The sequence below is a fragment of the Tupaia chinensis genome, unplaced genomic scaffold (assembly GCF_000334495.1).
Source record: "Tupaia chinensis unplaced genomic scaffold, TupChi_1.0 Scaffold000240_1, whole genome shotgun sequence".
Classification (NCBI taxonomy): domain Eukaryota; kingdom Metazoa; phylum Chordata; class Mammalia; order Scandentia; family Tupaiidae; genus Tupaia; species Tupaia belangeri.
Window position 1 is genome coordinate 554,750 of NW_006159718.1, and position 18,424 is coordinate 573,173.

Consider the following 18,424-nt stretch of genomic DNA (forward strand, 5'->3'; position numbering starts at 1 on the left):
ACTCCTCCTGGAGCAGGGTGTGACGTCCCACCAGGAAGGCTCACGGTGCCTCCGAGACTCCGCCTGGAGCAGGGTGTGGCGTCCCACCAGTGACTGTTCGTGTTTGTAGGCAGCTCTCCCGCGTCCCCTGGAAATGGGAAAAATAGTCAGAATTTTATATATATCGCACGTCTTGGGTATGAGACCCAAATATAAACACAAAATTCATTTATATTCATACACATAGCCTGAGGGTAATGTTTAAGTTCATTCGATTATTTCTGGAGAAAGAGATTCCCTTGACCGTGATCTCCCCATGCCGCCATCCTCCCCCAGCCTCTCAGTCGTCCAGAACCACGGGCACCCCCGGCGTGCTCAGGTCAACCCAGGATTTGAACCAGGCCGCCGCGTGGCTCCAGCACCGTGCAATAGCGCCTTATCACCTGCACCACCGCAGCTGAGCCCCCGAAGAGCCTTTTAAACGTTCATTTTATTTTGCAGCCTTTTGAACCTGACCCACCACATGAGGTTAGGGGGATCTTCCACTGTTGGAGTCAGTTGCGGCATTGCTCAAAACATTTCAGATTTTGGAGCATTTTGAATTTGGGATATTTGGATTAGGGAGGCTGGACCTGCCGCAGTGTCTGCCCAGAGGAGAACACAACGACCTGTAGCTTTCACTAAGCTGCTCTTCGGGCCTGCTTTCTATTCTGTCTTTCAGGCAGTATAGTCTAGCAGCTAACAAGCCACTCCACCATGATAACCCGTTTTTTGTTTTGTTTTATTTATTTCATTTTATTTTGTTTTGTTTTAGGGTTTTGCCACAGGGCACATGTGCATGCCCAAGAGAGACGGAGAGAGAGAAAAAGAGAAATCACCCCTCAGGGGGATGGCCGTGCTGCACTCCCTTCTCCTCCATTCTCCTCCTGGGATTTTGGGCACGCACGCGTACAATCCCAGTGTGATTTTCAGCGGCCGGGTCTGAGACGCAGACAGCGGTCGGCTATGCGGAAACCTAGCACCTTAACCACCATGTCACCTGCTGGTCCATTTACCTGTTTTAAAAGGCCTAGCAGTTCCCACTTTCAGGTTTCTGATCATGTGACCCATTGCTAAACTGAGTGGATGACAATGTTTTGTTATAAGCACCCGCCATTCCAGGAAACAGAAGTAAGTGTAGTGCTAAAATATGAATTTTTAACCTAAAAGAACTTACACTTTTTTTTTTCAAAACTATCAGTGTGTTTGATGCTTAAAACTGACAAATGAAATGATACAAAATGAGTGCTTTTTCCCATAAGCGTTTATGTACTAAAAAGACAAGCAAGGCGAGATGTAAAACACAGGAGAGAAAAATGGAAATAAGTGTTGGGTCTGCTGTTTGACAAGAACATTGTGAAACATGGCAGGTGTGCTTCGGCGGGGACTGATACAAAGTAATTTACTCAGGAAAAAAATACATAATCTTTATTTATAGAGTAACGAGCTCAGAGCCACCTGCTTTAAACCACTGAAGAAGACATCATCAACTAACATGAGACGCTAATCGGTGTGATGCGGGGTGGAGTGGGACATTAACAAAAGCAGGTCACAAATGGAATGTGAAAAGGCATCTTAAACTACAGTGTGTGCCCTGGCTGAAGGCCTGTTCGGTTCACCTCAAGAAAGATCATTGAAGCTGCTAAAATACACAGACAGCAGTAACTAAATCCTGACACGGACGCTGACTGTTTCATTTTCAATAATCGATAATAAAGTAACCGAGTTGTGAACTATGGTGCATCCACTCTGCTTAGAAATTCCAGAGGTTAGTTCATGCACTCCTCACGGGAACCACATGAGACACACACAGTCTTCTACTTGCAGAAAATACATCAGAATTCTTGGGCTGCCATGAAGGGATACCACAGACTGGACAGAAATTCCTTTGCTCGGAATGCTGGAAGTCCGAAATCGAAGTACCAGCAGGGCAGTTTGGGGTGAACACTCTCTTCCTGGCTGAGGTGAACAACCTCTCTCTGTGTTCTCACATGGCAGAGAGACCTGGAGTCTCAGCCTCTCGTGAGGACACAAGTTTTACCAGATCAGACTGTACCTATGACCTTGTTTAAACTTGATTATGTCCCTAATTAGAGACCCTCTCTCCACAGATTCAGTCACATGGGAAGATAGGGCTTCAACATGGACTTTGAGGGGACACAATTCAGTCCGCAGCAGATGAGAAACGAGATCTTCTCTCCACATTTCTGCACCCTGCCCTGGCCATGCAGGGCTGACCTCGAGAGGCTGCATTGCCCATGGCCCCAGCTCCCTCTGGCCGTGGGAGACATGAGCAAGTGATCAGAGGTGTGAGCTCCGGCTCTCACCCCCGGCTCCCAGCCTGCCGGCCATGGTAACGGCATCCACAGCCCCCTCTGGTGCCCTGCCTCCTACTCGACACCTGCAGCCCTCGCCCATGCTCACAGCCACTGGCCATCCCCTGCACTCATCTCTTCAGACCCAGCGAGGTCGTAGCTTCCTGGGTGCTAATTCCAGTATCCCCGCGCACACGCTTGTCAACAGTGACTCTGCCAGCTGCTCTTCAGTGTCTCTTTGCCACATGCCAGCTGCTCCCTAGTAAAGGTACCATCACCACCGGTGGCCAGGAGACAGACCCTCAAAACCGAATTCCGAAATCACCTGCACATTTGATGAGAACACAGACCACCTCTTCCCCAGACAGGTCGTAGCACCAGTTACTCAAATTAACAGTGGTGGTGACAAGGGAGGGAGTATGGGTCCAGAGACAGAATTAGGGAGTCACTGTGGCACCTAGTTGCCAAGGCAAAGATGCAGCACCTGTTTATTAAGGAAACAGAAATCATTACTGACACCATGGGGTCTCCTGGCCACCTCTGGCTGTCTTGCACAATTACACAGAGAAGAGGACACGTGGCTTGGAAACCCTCTCAAGTGCAGCCAGATGGTGGCGTGGTGGTTAGGGCACGGGCCTCCGTATGACCGACTGCAGTCTGAGTCTCTGACCCACTGACTGGAAAGTCAACACCAGGCATGTGTGCGTGCATGCCCAAAATCTCGAGAGAAGAACGGAAAAGGGATTGCGGTGTGGCCATTCCCCCAGAAGGGAGGGGATTTCTAACTTTCCCTCTGGCTGTCTCTTGCTGACTCTTTCTGACAAGCTCATGTGCCTGATAACAAAACAAACACACACACAAACCCTCTGCAGCAGTGGGTATAAGTCAAAATGCCTCTAAGGAAGGTGCCCTGGTCTAGATAACAGTTTGTCCTCCAAAGGTTCATGTTTTGGAGTTTGGTCCCCAGTGTAATAGAGGTGGGCAGTAATGAGACATTTAAGAGATGATGCCCCGTGGATGACCTTAGGATCCTGACAGCCTTGCCCTCATGAACGAATTAATGTTGTCTTGCAAGACTGAGTGAGTCTTAGCTCTTGTAGAAAGGGTTGAGGACAGAAGTCTGACTGCTTTTTCCTATTTCCAAAATCACTTCCAGAGGTCCTGGAGGGAGTCACATCCACAGATGTCTTGACCCACTGGTAACGGGGCTCTTCCTGCTTCCCGTACCTGCCCTGGGATCTCTGCGATGCATGTTAAGCCTCCTCTCTCTGTTAAAGTACTCTCTTGTGCTGATCTCAGCAGACCTTCCTTTTCCAATCACCAACGTAAAAACTGGGAAACCCACCTATAACCTACAAGCCTCCCATTCCAACTTCCCAAACTTTTTCAGCCAGACCAATGGAAAAACATCCCCAAATTTCAAACTTTGTCTCTCATTCTCAAGACCAAATAGAAGGAACTTCCAAATCTGAACATCCAGAGAAAAGCATAATTACTTTTCTCCAGGTCAGTCGCACGTATTTGTGTTTAGAAAGAAATTGCATTAATTGTTGTCTCTGCAGAGTTGATTATTTTCATTGACAGGGTGAGCCCCTCTGAGAGCTGGTTGCTGTGAAAGGAGATGGCTTACAGCCCAGTAGTCCCACTGCTAGGAGTATGTCCAGGAAGGAAATCAGCCTGTCATAAGGTTACCTGCACCAGTGTGCATCGCAGCGCTGGTCACAATAGCCCAGAGAAGGAAGCAACCTAAGCATCCATCAACACAGATGGAGAAGAAAATGTGATGGGCATGCGTGCACACACACATCGAATACTATGCAGCCATGAAAAAGCACAAAATCCAGTCATATGAGGTTGAATAGGTGGGTCTTATTTCATTTTTTGCTAAGTGAAATAAACCAAGAACAGGAAAAGAAACACCACGTGTTCTTTCTCATTATTGGAAATTGAAAAAAATGACCTCATGGGGGGAGAGAGGTATAGAACACTACCTGATGTTAGAAAGACTGCAGCAGAGGCAGAGCGTATTGTTTAATGGAAACAAAATTGCAGACAGATAAAAAGAATGGTGTCTAATGTTACAAAATACAGTGGGAAACTTCTGTTAAAACTTACTGTGTGTAATGTTACAAATGGTTGCAATGATAGGTATACTAATTACCCAGACTTAACCATTACACATTATCTACATGTACTGAAAAATCACATTGTATCAATTATTATGCTAATAAAAAATTCTTAATTTTATTAGCAGGTGGCATGGTGGTTAAGGGTGCTGGACTCCCACATGGCTGGCTGTGGTTCAGGTACTGGCCCTGGTGACTTGCTCTCTCACTTTCTCTCTCTCTCATTGTCTCTCTCTCTGGCCAAATTAAAATGAGTAAATAAATAAAGTTAAATAAAATATTTTTAAAATATTCTTAATTTTTAAAAATGTAGAACATAAAAAAGGAAAGATTATATTCATCTCCCTTCTTACTGAGAATGTATAACTTTATCAAGTTTCCCAATCTTTTTAAAATAATTATTATTTTATTTATTATTATTATTATTATTATTATTATTATTTTTATTTTTATTTGACCAGAAAGGGACAGAGAGAGGAAAAGTGAAAAAGCAAGCCACCGGGTCTGGGATTTGAACTGTGGTTGGCCATGTGGGAGTCCAGAGCCTTAACTACCACTCCACCTGCCAGCTCCAAGTTTCTCAGTCTTAATGAAAACTAAGCACCAATCCCTAGAACCATCTGAGGAAACATGAGCTTATGGATACCTTGACTTGGGAGTCTGACCTCCAGAACATAAGAGAGTAAGGTTGTGTAGTTTTAAAGATAGACAGACAGGCAGATGAAGATGGCTGTCTCTCCTCCTGCACACACCAGTCACCCTCGGCTTCTGTTAACCAAGCTGTGACACAGCAGCAGAAGCTGGCTCACTCCAGTCCCACATCTTGGGACTTTCTCACCAGCAGAGCTGAAAGCCAGTGAGCTCTGTCCTTCATCCAACCGAGTCGCAGGCATTTCGGATACCAGCAGGACAGCCGGCTGAGGCAGCAGGGGTCTCTCACCTCTGTGCCCACAGGCACCTGGAGTGGAGGACCAAGCGCGGCCGGAGGGAACACTGAGGAAGAGGCAACGCGAACTGACTGGAGAACCTGCCGAGTCTTGTCCTGTGCTAAGACAGGGACAGAGAATGGTGTGGGGACATGAGGCAGATGCTGATGCAGCTGGGCATAGTGACCTGGGTGCCTCCTCCCTACACTACACACAGGCCAGCACGCCTAACCCTCCTCTACGGAAGCCAAAAACCAGTCCTTGTGACATTTAAGCAAAAACCAAATCATGACTACATCTAGAATTTCCACCTCACAGTAGATGCAGATTTCGTAACGTGTGCCACCATTCACCGGCTCAAGGCCTAAAACGGGAGCTTAGGTCTCAGCACGCCCAACACAGCAGCAGAGACCGCCTTGCACACCCCGTGCCAGAGTCCTGGGAGCTGGCCAACGGGTATCACCAGACTCCGGTTAGCATACACAGGAGTCGGCTTGAAGCGCCCTCCAAACAAAGGAAATACAATGTGTGGCTTGATTATCAGTTCAGACGCGCTCGCCTGGAATTCAGATTTGAATGTGTGAGCATAAATGTGGGAGAGTTGTATTTTTCTAGCTGCTCAATTGAGGCTTGGACTCAACGATGTCCCATAGACTGCTAGTCTGAGATGCCGACATTTCTCTAGCATGATACAGAACAGTGGCTTTTAAGTTCTAACAGGCATAAAACTCACCTGGAGAAGTGGTGAAAGCAGCAGGGGCCCCACTCCCAGAGATTCAGATGTGGTTAGCTGAGGCGGGCCTTTAATTTGCATTTCTATCAAGTTCATGGATGCAGCTGCTGACACTAGGCGGGGACCACCCTTTCAGGACAAGCTCTGTGAAAGAGTCTGAAGGCTCGGGGAAGCAGGAACGTTGGGGTCATCACAAATCATCTGTGCAGCCTGCCGGGTCAGTCCTTCTCCACACCCCCCAGGAATGCTTTGTAGAAATATTCACGTCACTGGAATCTTCTCTGGTAGACTGGTCTCAACAGAGTAGAGAGAACGATGCGAAGGTGTCAGCATAAACTTCAGCTCTCCAGTTCCAGTGGGAATCACAAGTTGTCACTGCAGGAGGGACTAGCTCTTAATCCTTGACTACTAAATAAAGAAGAATAATTATCTTTTTTACCTTTTTTATTTCATTTTCTCTTTTACGTTCAATCACATTATTTAGCTTACAACTGAATATTTCAACATGTGAACATTTCTCCCTAGTCCAGTTGATAAAACTATAAATGTATCTTCTACAGATATTACATTTCTTTGTCCCATGAATAATGATCAAAATAAACCCTAAAGACAGAGCAGGAATCAGAGAACTTTGCCCCACATGACTGACTATTGGAACACTCAGTCCCTGGGAGAGACATGGATGGCAATGCGTAAGCAAGATCTGTCTCTGACAAGCAGACTCCAGACCTAAGTTCCCTACTAGGGATTCATGGTTTCTTACTCAGTTCTCGGACCAACAGGAAAAAGATTTAGAAATCCATGTTTGAGGGAGAAACTGGCTCTCTACAAAGAAGGCCTCTGCAATACAGCCATAGCCGAGGAGCGCGACTCTTAAGTCTCCTTCAGGAAGATTTACGGCTACATCTGCTGGATAAACAAAGTGCCCAAACCTCCTGGGGACGGTCAGCTCCCACAGACTTAAACACTACTGCAGTCACCCGCTAGAGGATGAAGGAGGCCCGAGACATGTGGAACCCTAGCCCGACGCCTCACAGTGTCCAGGGGGTCTACAGTCATGCCTGTGGAAGAATAGAGTGTACGTGAGAAGAGGTCACTTTGTTCCTGATCATCGAAGTCATGGAAGGCAGTGCCCGGTGGGATACCTCCACCAAGATAATGAACACAGGGCAGAATGCATTCCTTAACCCCCGTGCCACCTGCCGGTCCAGGCAGAGTGCGTTCCTGAGGAGACATGGAGAAACGAAGACCGATGCCACCAGCAAAGTTTGGAAAGGTACAAGGTGGGGATTTCTACCACACCTCCATCTAACGTGCCTGATGGCTGGCCCAAAGTCCACTAGACCTTGGAGGAGGCCTCGTCATTGTCACAGATTTAACCAGATGTTAACGTTCATTGCAGCTGCGGTTCCAGACAGAGTATCCTTACTGAGGTACCCACCAGAGACCTGGCATCGGGTATGTCATTGCTAATCTACAAATACTTTCTACTCCCGCCAGTGAGGATCATCAGGGTCTCCCTCTACATGGCGGTGAGCAGTCCACCTCTGCCCTCACTCAGGACTGTGCCCACTTGAATGCTCTGTCCTAATACGCTTGAGAGCTGCCAGGCCCCCCGTGGTGAGCATCAGCCCGAGGTGACTACTGAGAGCTTGAGGACCGTGGCTCTGAGCTGAGACGGGCTCCAAGTCTGAAACACGTGCGAGACATCAGAGACGGAGTGTACAATAGCTAACTAGTAATGTTGGTGGTTCACATGATAGCATTTTGGGTGCACTTGGTTAAACAAAGTGGATTGTTAAAATTGATCTCATTGGGACCAGCAGTTGGCATAATGGCTATGTCTCTGGATTCCCATGTAGTCGACTACAGTTCGAGTCCCGGACCCGGTGGTTTAAACTCACACCAGGCGTGTGTGCGTGTATATCCAAGATCCTGAGAGGAGAATTGAGGAGAAGGGATTGCAGTGTGGTCATCTTCCCTGGAGGGTGATTTCTCACTTTCTGTCTCTCATGCCCTATAGCAAAAACCTCTCCAAAATAATAATAATAATAATAAAATTGATCGCACATATTCCTTATGATTTTCTAATGTGGCTACTAGAAATGTGAAATTAACGTAGGTGTTTGTATTATAGTTCCATTGGGGAGGATAGCGTATTGAGTGTGGCTAGGAGAGGAAGAATCCTAGATGACTTAGTAAGACACAGGATGACAGAAAATAAGGAAGAAAACCTACAAAAGTGAAGTGGCCGGCTGCTCTCTAGATCAGAGACAGGCAGCTTCACCTTCTGTCACCCAGCACAGAGAACCATGACACTTGGGGGCCTCTTTGACATCTGGTAGCAGCATCTACATTTGGGTATACCGCTCCAAATGATTTCCCATAGGCTGCCAGTCTGGGTGGACCCGGAGAAAGAGGAGACTGACCACGTTGGCTTCCACGCAAGCTGCTTTGCCACTGGGGCCTTTTGACCCAGCAGACCTGGTAATACTAGAAGCTCCTGAGCACAGAAATACCCCACACAGAGCCCTGGCAATATCCCAAAAGGACAACCAAATGCAGATCTCTAGCTTCTTAAAGAAGGACATGCTCTCACCCCAAAATTTAATCTCTATTTTAAAACCAGCCATAAAGTTGTGGCAAAGAATGAGTGCATGGTCGCGGAATACCAAGCAACTATAGGACCCAGGGTCACCTGGTATTGTTGGTCCCTAAATCATACAAGGGCACGTTCCTAGCTTTAGTCCTTTGTTAATGGTAACTGTTGTTTCAGGGCCCCCGAAATATGAGGGTGGGGGCTGCCTATAATGTTTACCAATTCCGAAGCACATCCCTGGAGGCCCATCAGAGGAAAGCATTCTCCGCTGGCCGGAGAATGGTCCATGCCACCATGAATGCAGGTTCAGCCTCCATAAGTTAAGAACAAAGAGTGCATAAATTAAGTAATGACGTCATTGTTTAAAGGTCACAATACCAGACCAGCTCATCAACTAACAGAATCAGGGGTTTAGCACACTTGTCTTGTGACGTGACTGGTGGGAGAGCTACGTACACGTCCTTCCAGGAGGTATGGGTCACAACAGGAACACCTCAGGAACAGCCCGTCACCGGCCAGTCCCATGAGATGAGGGGAAGTTCACAAGGGCTCATGAGGTCCAGCCAGGCCAGCAGCCAATCTTAGAGCAGTAGGTGAGGCGGGAGGAGAGTGCAACGTGTGGAGTTTACCCCTGAGTGTTCACAGGAACAGGCTCAAGCAGGTTTCGAGGGTCCGAGCACCTGCACGAGCAAACGGCTTGGGCTCTCACATACCCACTTCTACTGTTTCACCACCTTTTTCTCCACCTGAGTCTGAGTTCCTGGAGAGTTCTCCGTGATCAGTTAACTTAGGAGTGAAGTTTGGACCTAACCCACAGATGGTTAGGTCCAAGTTATTACAACCCCAACCCAGCCACGGCCCTGAGGCAGGGCAAGATCTTCCCAGTGTGCGGAAACTAGGGAAAGGTAGCACCTGGACATCGATGGTCACGAAGGAAGACATGCACTAAGACACTGACCCACACTCAGCCATGGGCAGTGGCCAGTAGGTTGGCCAACTGGTCTGGGTTGGAAAGAATGAGATTGGTGTCAGAGTGACCTGGGAGAGGCATATTAGGGGGATTTGTCAGATCGGCCCAGAATGTGGACATCTTTCTGCACCACGTAAGTGACCACAGGCGACTAAACACTGCGGAGGACTCTCAATAACCAGGTCCATGTGGACCGTGCCCATTTTTTTCTTTTAATTTTTTAAAAGAATTATTTATTTAATTTGTTTGTTGTTATCATTATTTTTAAGGCATATGCACTCACCAGGCAGAGAGATAGAGAAAGCAAGAAAGCAAGTCGTCAGGTGTGCGGAAACTAGGGAAAGGTAGCACCTGGACATCGATGGTCACGAAGGAAGACATGCACTAAGACACTGACCCACACTCAGCCATGGGCAGTGGCCAGTAGGTTGGCCAACTGGTCTGGGTTGGAAAGAATGAGATTGGTGTCAGAGTGACCTGGGAGAGGCATATTAGGGGGATTTGTCAGATCGGCCCAGAATGTGGACATCTTTCTGCACCACGTAAGTGACCACAGGCGACTAAACACTGCGGAGGACTCTCAATAACCAGGTCCATGTGGACCGTGCCCATTTTTTTCTTTTAATTTTTTAAAAGAATTATTTATTTAATTTGTTTGTTGTTATCATTATTTTTAAGGCATATGCACTCACCAGGCAGAGAGATAGAGAAAGCAAGAAAGCAAGTCGTCAGGTCTGGGGCTCGAACTACAGTCGGCCATGTGGAAGTCCGGCACCCCCACCTCCCACGCCCAGTTTTGGTCATTCACCAGGACTCACAGCACTCCGAAGTCCTTGTACTCACAGGCGCAGTTTATTCTGGCTAAAATGTACAAACCAGGACCAATAACAAAGGACACATCAGACAGCCTACAGGATATCAGATCTCAGCTTCCGAGAGTCCCCTCCCAGCAGTCTCGCAGTGCGCACTCACCCCTCCAGCAGCAAACTAAAGCAATCTGTGACCTACCACAGGAGGTCACAAGCCCGAGACTAGGCTTTTCACTGGGCTTTCAAAGGCGCTACACGTCCATAGAACATACTGCATCAGCGGGACTCCAGACTCCCGGGAGAGCAGGTGTGCACCGTAGTTCACGTTGCTGGCATGAACGATCGGCACGGGCTGGTCGAGTGTGGTTCGAGGCTCTGAGCAGCCACACAGTCTTATCAATAGCACAGAAGACGTTCTGGGAGCTGACCAAGGGCCGATCATGCAAGTCAGCACTTCTGATGCCGTCCAAACTTCCGGCAGTTCAGGCCTTCCGGGCTTCCCCTTCCCCGGATACCTGTCCTGTGGATGCTTTTAGCTTCTTTCTAAGTGACTGCATTCCTTGCCCATGAATAGTGGCGTGGAATCCGAAACGGAGGCTCTGCGTGGACTCAGCATGCAGACATTCCCTCGGCACGGCCCGCCATCACTGCAGTGGCTGAGTGTCCACTTCCCAAGAGCAGAGAATGGTTCTGAACCACCAGAAGGCACTGTTCCTTAGAGGGAAGCCACGTTTTGGTCATCACTGGCAGGACTTTCGTGATTCCTTCTATCATAAAGGAAACAGTCTTTCGTTTTCAAGAGACTAGATACATGTCTAGTTACAGATTAGCTTTGCCAGATTTCAGTGTTTTGTTCCCAGCATCGACAATCATTTGCCCACGCGTGTCTGGGTCTAGTTCTGGACTCTATTTCGTTCACCGATTTATTTGCCTTTTCTTGTACCAGTTCGAGACTGCCTTAACTGCTACAGCTTCGTGGTATGTGCTGAACTCAGGCAGTGTGAGTCCACAGACTTTATTTTTCAGAACGCCCTACGATTATCATTCCTTTCTATTTCCATGCACACAAGTATTAGAATCAGCTTGTCAATATCTATAAATTTCCTGCCCTCCTCTGAATGCAAGAGTGTTGTAACTAAAGATTAGTAAGGGGAGAACAAACATATTCATTATATTTGGTCTTCCAGTTCATGAACTTTTGAACATGATATATCAAATGTCTTTATGTCTTCTTTGATATATTTCATTGGTACCTTGCATACTTAACCTGCATTTATTTTGTCAGATTTATATCCAAGTATCTTTGTGCTACTATAAATAATACTGTTGTTAAGGGACCAGCAGTTGGTGTAATGGCTATGTCACTGGACTCCCACGTAGTCGACCGTGGTTGGAGTCTCAGACCTGATGGCTTAAACTCACACCAGGCACGTGTGTGTGCGTGCCCAAGATCCCAAGAGGAGAATGGAGGAGAAGGGATTGCGGCGTGGCCATCCCCCCTGGGGACTGATTTCTCCCTTTCTGTCTCTCTGTCTGTCTTTCTGGTGAGGACACACTGATAGCAAAAACCTCTGCAAAAAATAATAATAATACTGTCTTTAAAATTTGACTTCTAGTGGCTTATTCCAAGTACACAGAAATATAATAGATAAATATGGGACCATCAGCCAGCATGGTGGTTATAGCACAGGACTCCCACATGGCCAGCTGTGATTGGAGTCCCAGGCCCAGTGACTTGAAAACCATGCTAAGTACATGTACATGTGTGCCCAAAATCCCAGGAGGAGAAGGGAGTATGGGACATGGCCATCCCCCGGGGGGGGGGGCGTGAATTCTCACTTTTCCACTCACTCTATCTTTTTCTCTTTCTCCCTCAGCAAGTATATATACTCTATAAGGAAAAATATATGTAATAGATAAATGTGCACATTGACCATATATTCTGTGATCTCGTTAAACTCAACAGTTTCAGGATGTTTTCACGAGTTCCCTGAAATTTTTCTATAGGTAATGATTTTTTTGCAAATATAGTATTACATTTTCTTTTCCAATCAGCATGCATTTTTTATGCCTTATTTCTCTGGCGAGGACTTCCTGGACAATATGGAATGTGAGTGGTGAGAGGGGAAATCTTATCTTGTAACCAACCTCAGAAGGGGACATTCCGTCACCCTTAAATACAGTAATAGCTTCAGGAGTTTTGGAGATGCTCCTTTAAAGAGCCCCACCCCGCCCCGCTCATTTTTCTGTAACTTTTTATGACGAATGGTGCTGAATTTTGTAAATGTTTTGGTAAAGCTATTGATCAGGCTGTTCTTTTTTAGCACATTCATGTTGTCAATTATTGGGTTGCTGGGATAGGCATGATGCATCTTTATAGATAAACATAGAAAATACGTCAGGACTTTCACGACAACTGAACACACTGATTATTTTGTAATAATGAAACAGCCTTTTAGTCTCTGGACAAATCCCACCTGGTCAGGATGCACTACCCGTTTGTGGGATTTGACTTCCCGGTATTCGGGGCACATTTTTGTCTGTGCTCGTGAAGAGCACTGGCTTAGTCTCTGGACAAATCCCACCTGGTCAGGACGCACTACCCCGTTTGTGGGATTTGACTTCCCGGTATTTGGGGCACATTTCTGTCTGTGCTCGTGAAGAGTACTGGTCTCGGTTCCTTTCTGGTGGTGGCCCCGCTGCATTGTGTGAGAGACAGTGACACAACTGGGACTTGTTTCCGGCCCAGCCGGAAAGAGGGGTTTTCTCTGAATGCTACCCCAAGACAGAGCCAAGACAGCAGGGAAGAAACCCACAAAACTGACGTCTTCACAGTCGTTTTTCTCCCTAGTCTGCCTGCTGGTGTTTATTTTACGGACTCCTCGGGTAGCTGCTGCTTATGCTCAGCCCGGGGTTTAGCTCTCAACAGGAGAGGGGGCTGCAGTGGGCTTCCCTCATCCCGGAGCTCAGGACGTGAGCCATCCCACACGTTCACGGAAAGCACTGTGAAAATACCTTCCGTGAACTCTTGCACGCCTCACGTGACCCGTGAGGACACTGACAGACGTACCCAGCAGGTGCTAGATCCCAGATTGGAACGGAGGTGGCCTGATTCTCTAGCCCTCACCTCATTATGACCTCCCGAAGCTACCGCTGATCCTCCGCACCGTTGGTCTAATCCCTCTGCCTACTTTGTGAGTTGCTACAACGTCTTAAGAAGGCGGTTGTGCAGGCCCCACCTAACACGTCCGGTGCAAAACACGGTGCATTTGGAAGCTCTGCACTGAATGTTCCACATCTGAACCGACGTCTCCCTTTCTGTCTTCCCTCTGGTCCGTCATTTGTGACCATACACAACAGTTTTAGCCCCCTTTAAACATGGAAGGCAGCCGGCATAAACCATGTAAGCAATCTCCTCAGGTTCAGCATTTCCAGCTCCTCTACCACACCCTAAACAGGAGCAGGAGCACTTCAAGTCTCCTGGCATAGGAGCCATACTCCACGGGCCTGCTCAACCCAGCTTCCTTCTCTGAGAGCCGACAGAGGGCACAGCCTCCTGTCTCCATCCCTGTCACCCTGCCATCGCTGTCTGGGTAAGGAGAGGGTCGTTAACCAGTCCGACTCGGCTGGCTTCTCTATCCCCGGAATGTGAAATTGCAATTTAACAGTACAGTTCTCAGAAAGACCGTATTGGTCGTCCAAACCAAGACGTCCTCAGGTAGTTTAGGATTTCAGGCCCATACACCTTAAAGCAAAGAAGATACCCTGCAGAAAAAGAAACAAATGAAGTAGACACACTAAAAAGCAAACGCAAAACACCATGTGCCCCAGGTGACTGAGGACGCGTGGTGGTTTCATGCTGTGTCACTTTAGCTAATCTGGACAAATGTCTTCTATCACTCTCTCCCTGCATGGTTAGGACTCAGGGTTGGCTATCAGAAACTTGGCGAGATGTGGGAGGCAGAAGTAAGTGAAGTGGGTGGCTTACTGAAAACCACCACAGACTAAATCCCTCACTTGTTCTCATTCCACCCCCAGTTCACGTTCCTGACTGCCACGATCATGGGCCCACTCCCAGCGGCTTCTCTGCAGACCCCGAGAGACGTGGCCCCGTCTGCTGCACTGGCCCCTTCGCTGTCACCCTCCATGAGTGATCGAGACTCGCTTCTGTAACCCCAACACACCTGAAAGCACAGGGCTAGGACATGACTTTCCTGTGACCCAGTTTGGATCTTCCTTCCTCAGACCTCACAAGATCATTTAAGTCTAACTAGTGTAATTAGACTTCCTACAAGAAAACCTCCTACAGTATCTGGGTTCAGAGTGGACCACCATAAGTCACAAAGTCTTCAGTGTTTTTCTGTACGGTTCTACAATGAGCTGTTCTTTGAGGTGGTTTTATGATCTCTTGATAAAAATTCCATGGCTATATCCTTTGTGTTACAACATTACAGATCGGTGTTTCTCAGACATTACCTCCACTGAGAATGCATGCTCTAGTTACGGACCTGCAATTTACCTGACAACTTTTTCTTTAGAAAAGATACGAGCCATGGGAGCAGCAGGTGGTGTGGAGGGTACGGTGCTGGATGTAACATGACAGACTACACAGCACAAATTCCAGACACAGCAGCTTGAAAATCACAGGAGGCACATGTGCCTGCATGCCTAAAACCTGGAGAGGAGAATGGAGAAGAAGGGATTGCGGTGTGGCCAACCCCCACCCCACCCCAAGGAGCAAGGGGTGAGTTCTCACTGTCCCTCTCCCTGTTTCTCTCTCTGCTGAGTGCACACACACTGTAACAGAAAAACGAATGGCAAAAAAAAAAGCTATTATCCTTTCTAAATGTTAGCTTCTCTGTAACCTGGCTAGGGAATGGAAGGCTATTCTCAAGATTCCTCCAGGCGTCCCTTCCACAGACACTACCCCGTCCATGAGTTTGTCCCCTGACCCACTTATAGTAATTGGCTACACACGTGCAAGAGGACTACCTGGAGAAATTCCAGCCAGGTGATTGTAAAAATTAACTGTGTTTTCCTTAAACTGGCATCAATGTTGCTTTTGAGACCACAGTCAGCTGAGAGCAGACAGCTGCTTTATTTCCTTCTGGTCAGTTCAAGACAGTCTGGCAGCTTGCTGGTCAGATTCAGGATATCAGTCACATTGGAGTTCAAAGCCCTTTCTCCTCTCCTGGGCCCCACTTGGATGAAAAACATTTACATGAACAAGAAAAAAAAAAAAGAGAGAGAGAGAGAGTGGCCTGCTTTCTGACTTGTCATTCTCCTGGCCAGTGCACCTGAGTGACGTGAGGCATCAGCAGGACCCAGAAGTGCCCTTCCCAGCCACATTTCCTTTTCCTTCTGTAGTGGACGGGGTTTAACTTTTGAGGTTGGCACAGTTGAGTCCTTCACTGAAGCGGAGTCAGAAGGCAGCTGTGTCATGTGACACACCCAGTGGCCGGCTGGTGCTATCTGGGTATCAGACTCATGCGTAGTTTTAGTGCCACTGCCCTCGTTGCTGGGCGGGGTCTCGAGGGTACAAACAAGCAGGTCCTACCCACAGCAACAGTCTGGCCCTATCAAGACCTCAGGGATTCTAGGAATGCCCGGACCTGGAAAACTTCAAATGTAAGGGGAAACAAGGTGGGGAAGGCCTCTTCCTTTTTCTAGGCGCTGTTTTCTGTCACTCAGCAAATGCCATGTGAGAAGCAGGTGCCACCCGGTTCCTACATTCAGAAGCCTCGCCAGCCTTTCAGGAAGGCTCACTTTCCTTTCTTGGGAGACCCAGACAGGAAGGTAGAGGTCTCCACTTCCTTTTCTTTTCCACGTGTTCTGATGGGAAAGTCTAATGGAACAGGGAGCTGTTAAAATAACTAAAAATAAACCAAGATATTTTCTATTTTGTCCTTGACTCTGATTTTTCTCCACTGTAAACCAGCACTTCACCAGGAGATGAAGACTCGGATGCAGTCAGCAACCCGCAGTGAGAGCTGTGGAGTATGAACACTGGCATTTGTGATTCATGTCTGTTTTTTAATCTCCCCCATGCATTAGGTCCTTAGGAGCCAAGAACTTACAAGGTAACGCTTCATACTGAACTTTACTTATCTACTTCCCTCACTTCTGTAGCTCTTCCTGTATCCTCTCTCTAAATTAATGGCATAACTATCTACCCAGTTTTATTCAGTTCAGAACAGAAGGATATCAGGATGCCTCCTTCATCCTTATCACCTGTATTCAATCAGTGGTTAAACCCTGCAAATTCCACCTCAGCAATATGTCTATCACAATCCCCCTCTCTGTCCCTCTCCTGTCTCAATTCCCCGTCACCACCTTTGGCTTGAACAATCGCAGTAGGTTCCTTACAGGTCTCCCTACCTTCGGGAGCTCTGCTCACGCCCCACCACCGCCAGAGTGTGTCTTCCAGTGACTTGTCCAGGTCCCTCCTCTGCTTCAAAGTGTCTGACACGATATTTTGTTGTTGTGGAAGCAATGCAAGTTCCTATCTGAAGAACAGAAATACAGAATCAGAAAGATTTTCTTCCTATATGACAAGAATAAACTTTTAATAAATAGAAATCTTGAAGCAAATCACTTGGACTTGCAAGGTATTTTGTTATTCACGTACTGTTGTATAACAGGAGCTCTGGGATAAAGAATCTCTCTACAGGAGCTAAACAGTCTATTTGCTCACTAGTGGAACTGGGTAAGATCTAAAGTAAGATGAAATTGATTTTGCCCATCTCCCCGATATCTTGTGACAGATTTCTCTAGTATTTTCCTGCCGCTTTTAGAGTACAGATAAGAACTCTGTAGCTGTCTGTTTCATGACTCACATGTTAGGAAGCAAACCTTTATTGTGGATATTTACATGGTAGGTTATCATACATCAGTTAACCTTGCTTAGGAGATGAAGTCATGATCCCACCTGTCAATCCCCTTACGTAAGAGCAGGGCTCCAGGGTTTCCTCCGCCTTCCCTTCCTGACGCCCTCGCTGCCTGACTGCACAGGCAGATTCTGTCCCCGCCCAGAGCAGCCGGCCCTGGAGGGGCTCTGGACCAACAGCGGTCCCCTAGTGCAGGGCTGGGACTCAGTGAACCTTCGGTGAACATTCCGTGTAAGAGATAACGGCGAGAGTGAAAAGGGAGATGAAAAACTGCCTCCGGGGGCGAGAAACGGCTCTTCCGTTACAAACGGTGCCCCCGGGAGCGCCATCCCTGCTTTGCAAGGCGCGGGGTAGGACAGGCGGTTATAGGCCGGGCGGAGAGGCCAGGCTGAGCTGGACATAGGTCGAGGCAATGAAAACGGGTGGGAAAACATCTCTAGAAAGCTTTTCTCATCCTATCTGACCTTTGGCGTCAACCTCAGGAAATCGGTTGGCTGCTCAGAAGCTGATATACATTTGGCACAATATTTACCTCAGTAAACTTAAAAGGCACAAAAATCCCTCGGGTAAAAAAGAAGCAGCGGAAAAGATTAATTCTATCCCCTTTCTATTTTTTCATAATTTTCCGATCTGGTGTAAGTGAAAAGATTGAGGATAGCAACCGGGACGAGGAAGAAGCTCCGCTGCCCGGAACCACGATGGCGGAGAAGGCCCAGCTGTTCCGCCAGAGGCGCGCTTTGATTGGCTGCGCGTACTATTTACCTCCTCTCCGGACGCCGCGTCACGCAGTGAGGCCGAGGGACCGCGAGCGGCGCAGTGAGGTGCGGGCGAGGGGCCGGGAGGGGGCGTGAGCGCCAGCCCGGAAGGGACTGCGCGGCGGAGGTGACCGGGGATTGAGGTCACCGGGCTGGTAGGCACCGGGACTCCTGACGGCTGCCTCGTGGGACCCCCGGGCGGGTCGGCTGGGGCGGTGATGCCGGCTGCGTCACGGCCGGGCTGGGTCGGGGTCGCCACCCCTGGGGGACCAGTTCCGGGCCGGGG

The 18,424-nt window shown here is 48.0% G+C and overlaps 1 protein-coding gene and 1 long non-coding RNA gene across 3 annotated transcripts in view; one reads left to right on the forward strand and one right to left on the reverse strand.

The window, feature by feature from the left end:
• Positions 1-41: 41 nt before the first annotated feature.
• Positions 42-18,096, reverse strand: LOC106734875 (uncharacterized). Its single transcript, XR_001370397.2, has 4 exons — positions 17,916-18,096; positions 16,875-17,002; positions 6,119-6,526; positions 42-127 (listed from the first exon to the last, which is right to left on the reverse strand). It is a non-coding gene; the product is annotated as an uncharacterized LOC106734875 (long non-coding RNA).
• An 8-nt stretch (positions 18,097-18,104) lies between these two features.
• The window catches only part of GHITM (growth hormone inducible transmembrane protein), a 16,316-nt gene continuing 15,996 nt past the window's right edge, over positions 18,105-18,424 (forward strand). The window contains exon 1 of one of the 2 annotated variants that reach the window (XM_006148706.2): positions 18,105-18,204. The gene's annotated coding sequence lies outside the window, so the exon portion shown is untranslated. Of the gene's footprint in view, positions 18,294-18,424 lie in introns of both variants that reach the window. The other variant, XM_006148707.3, reaches the window with a different exon arrangement.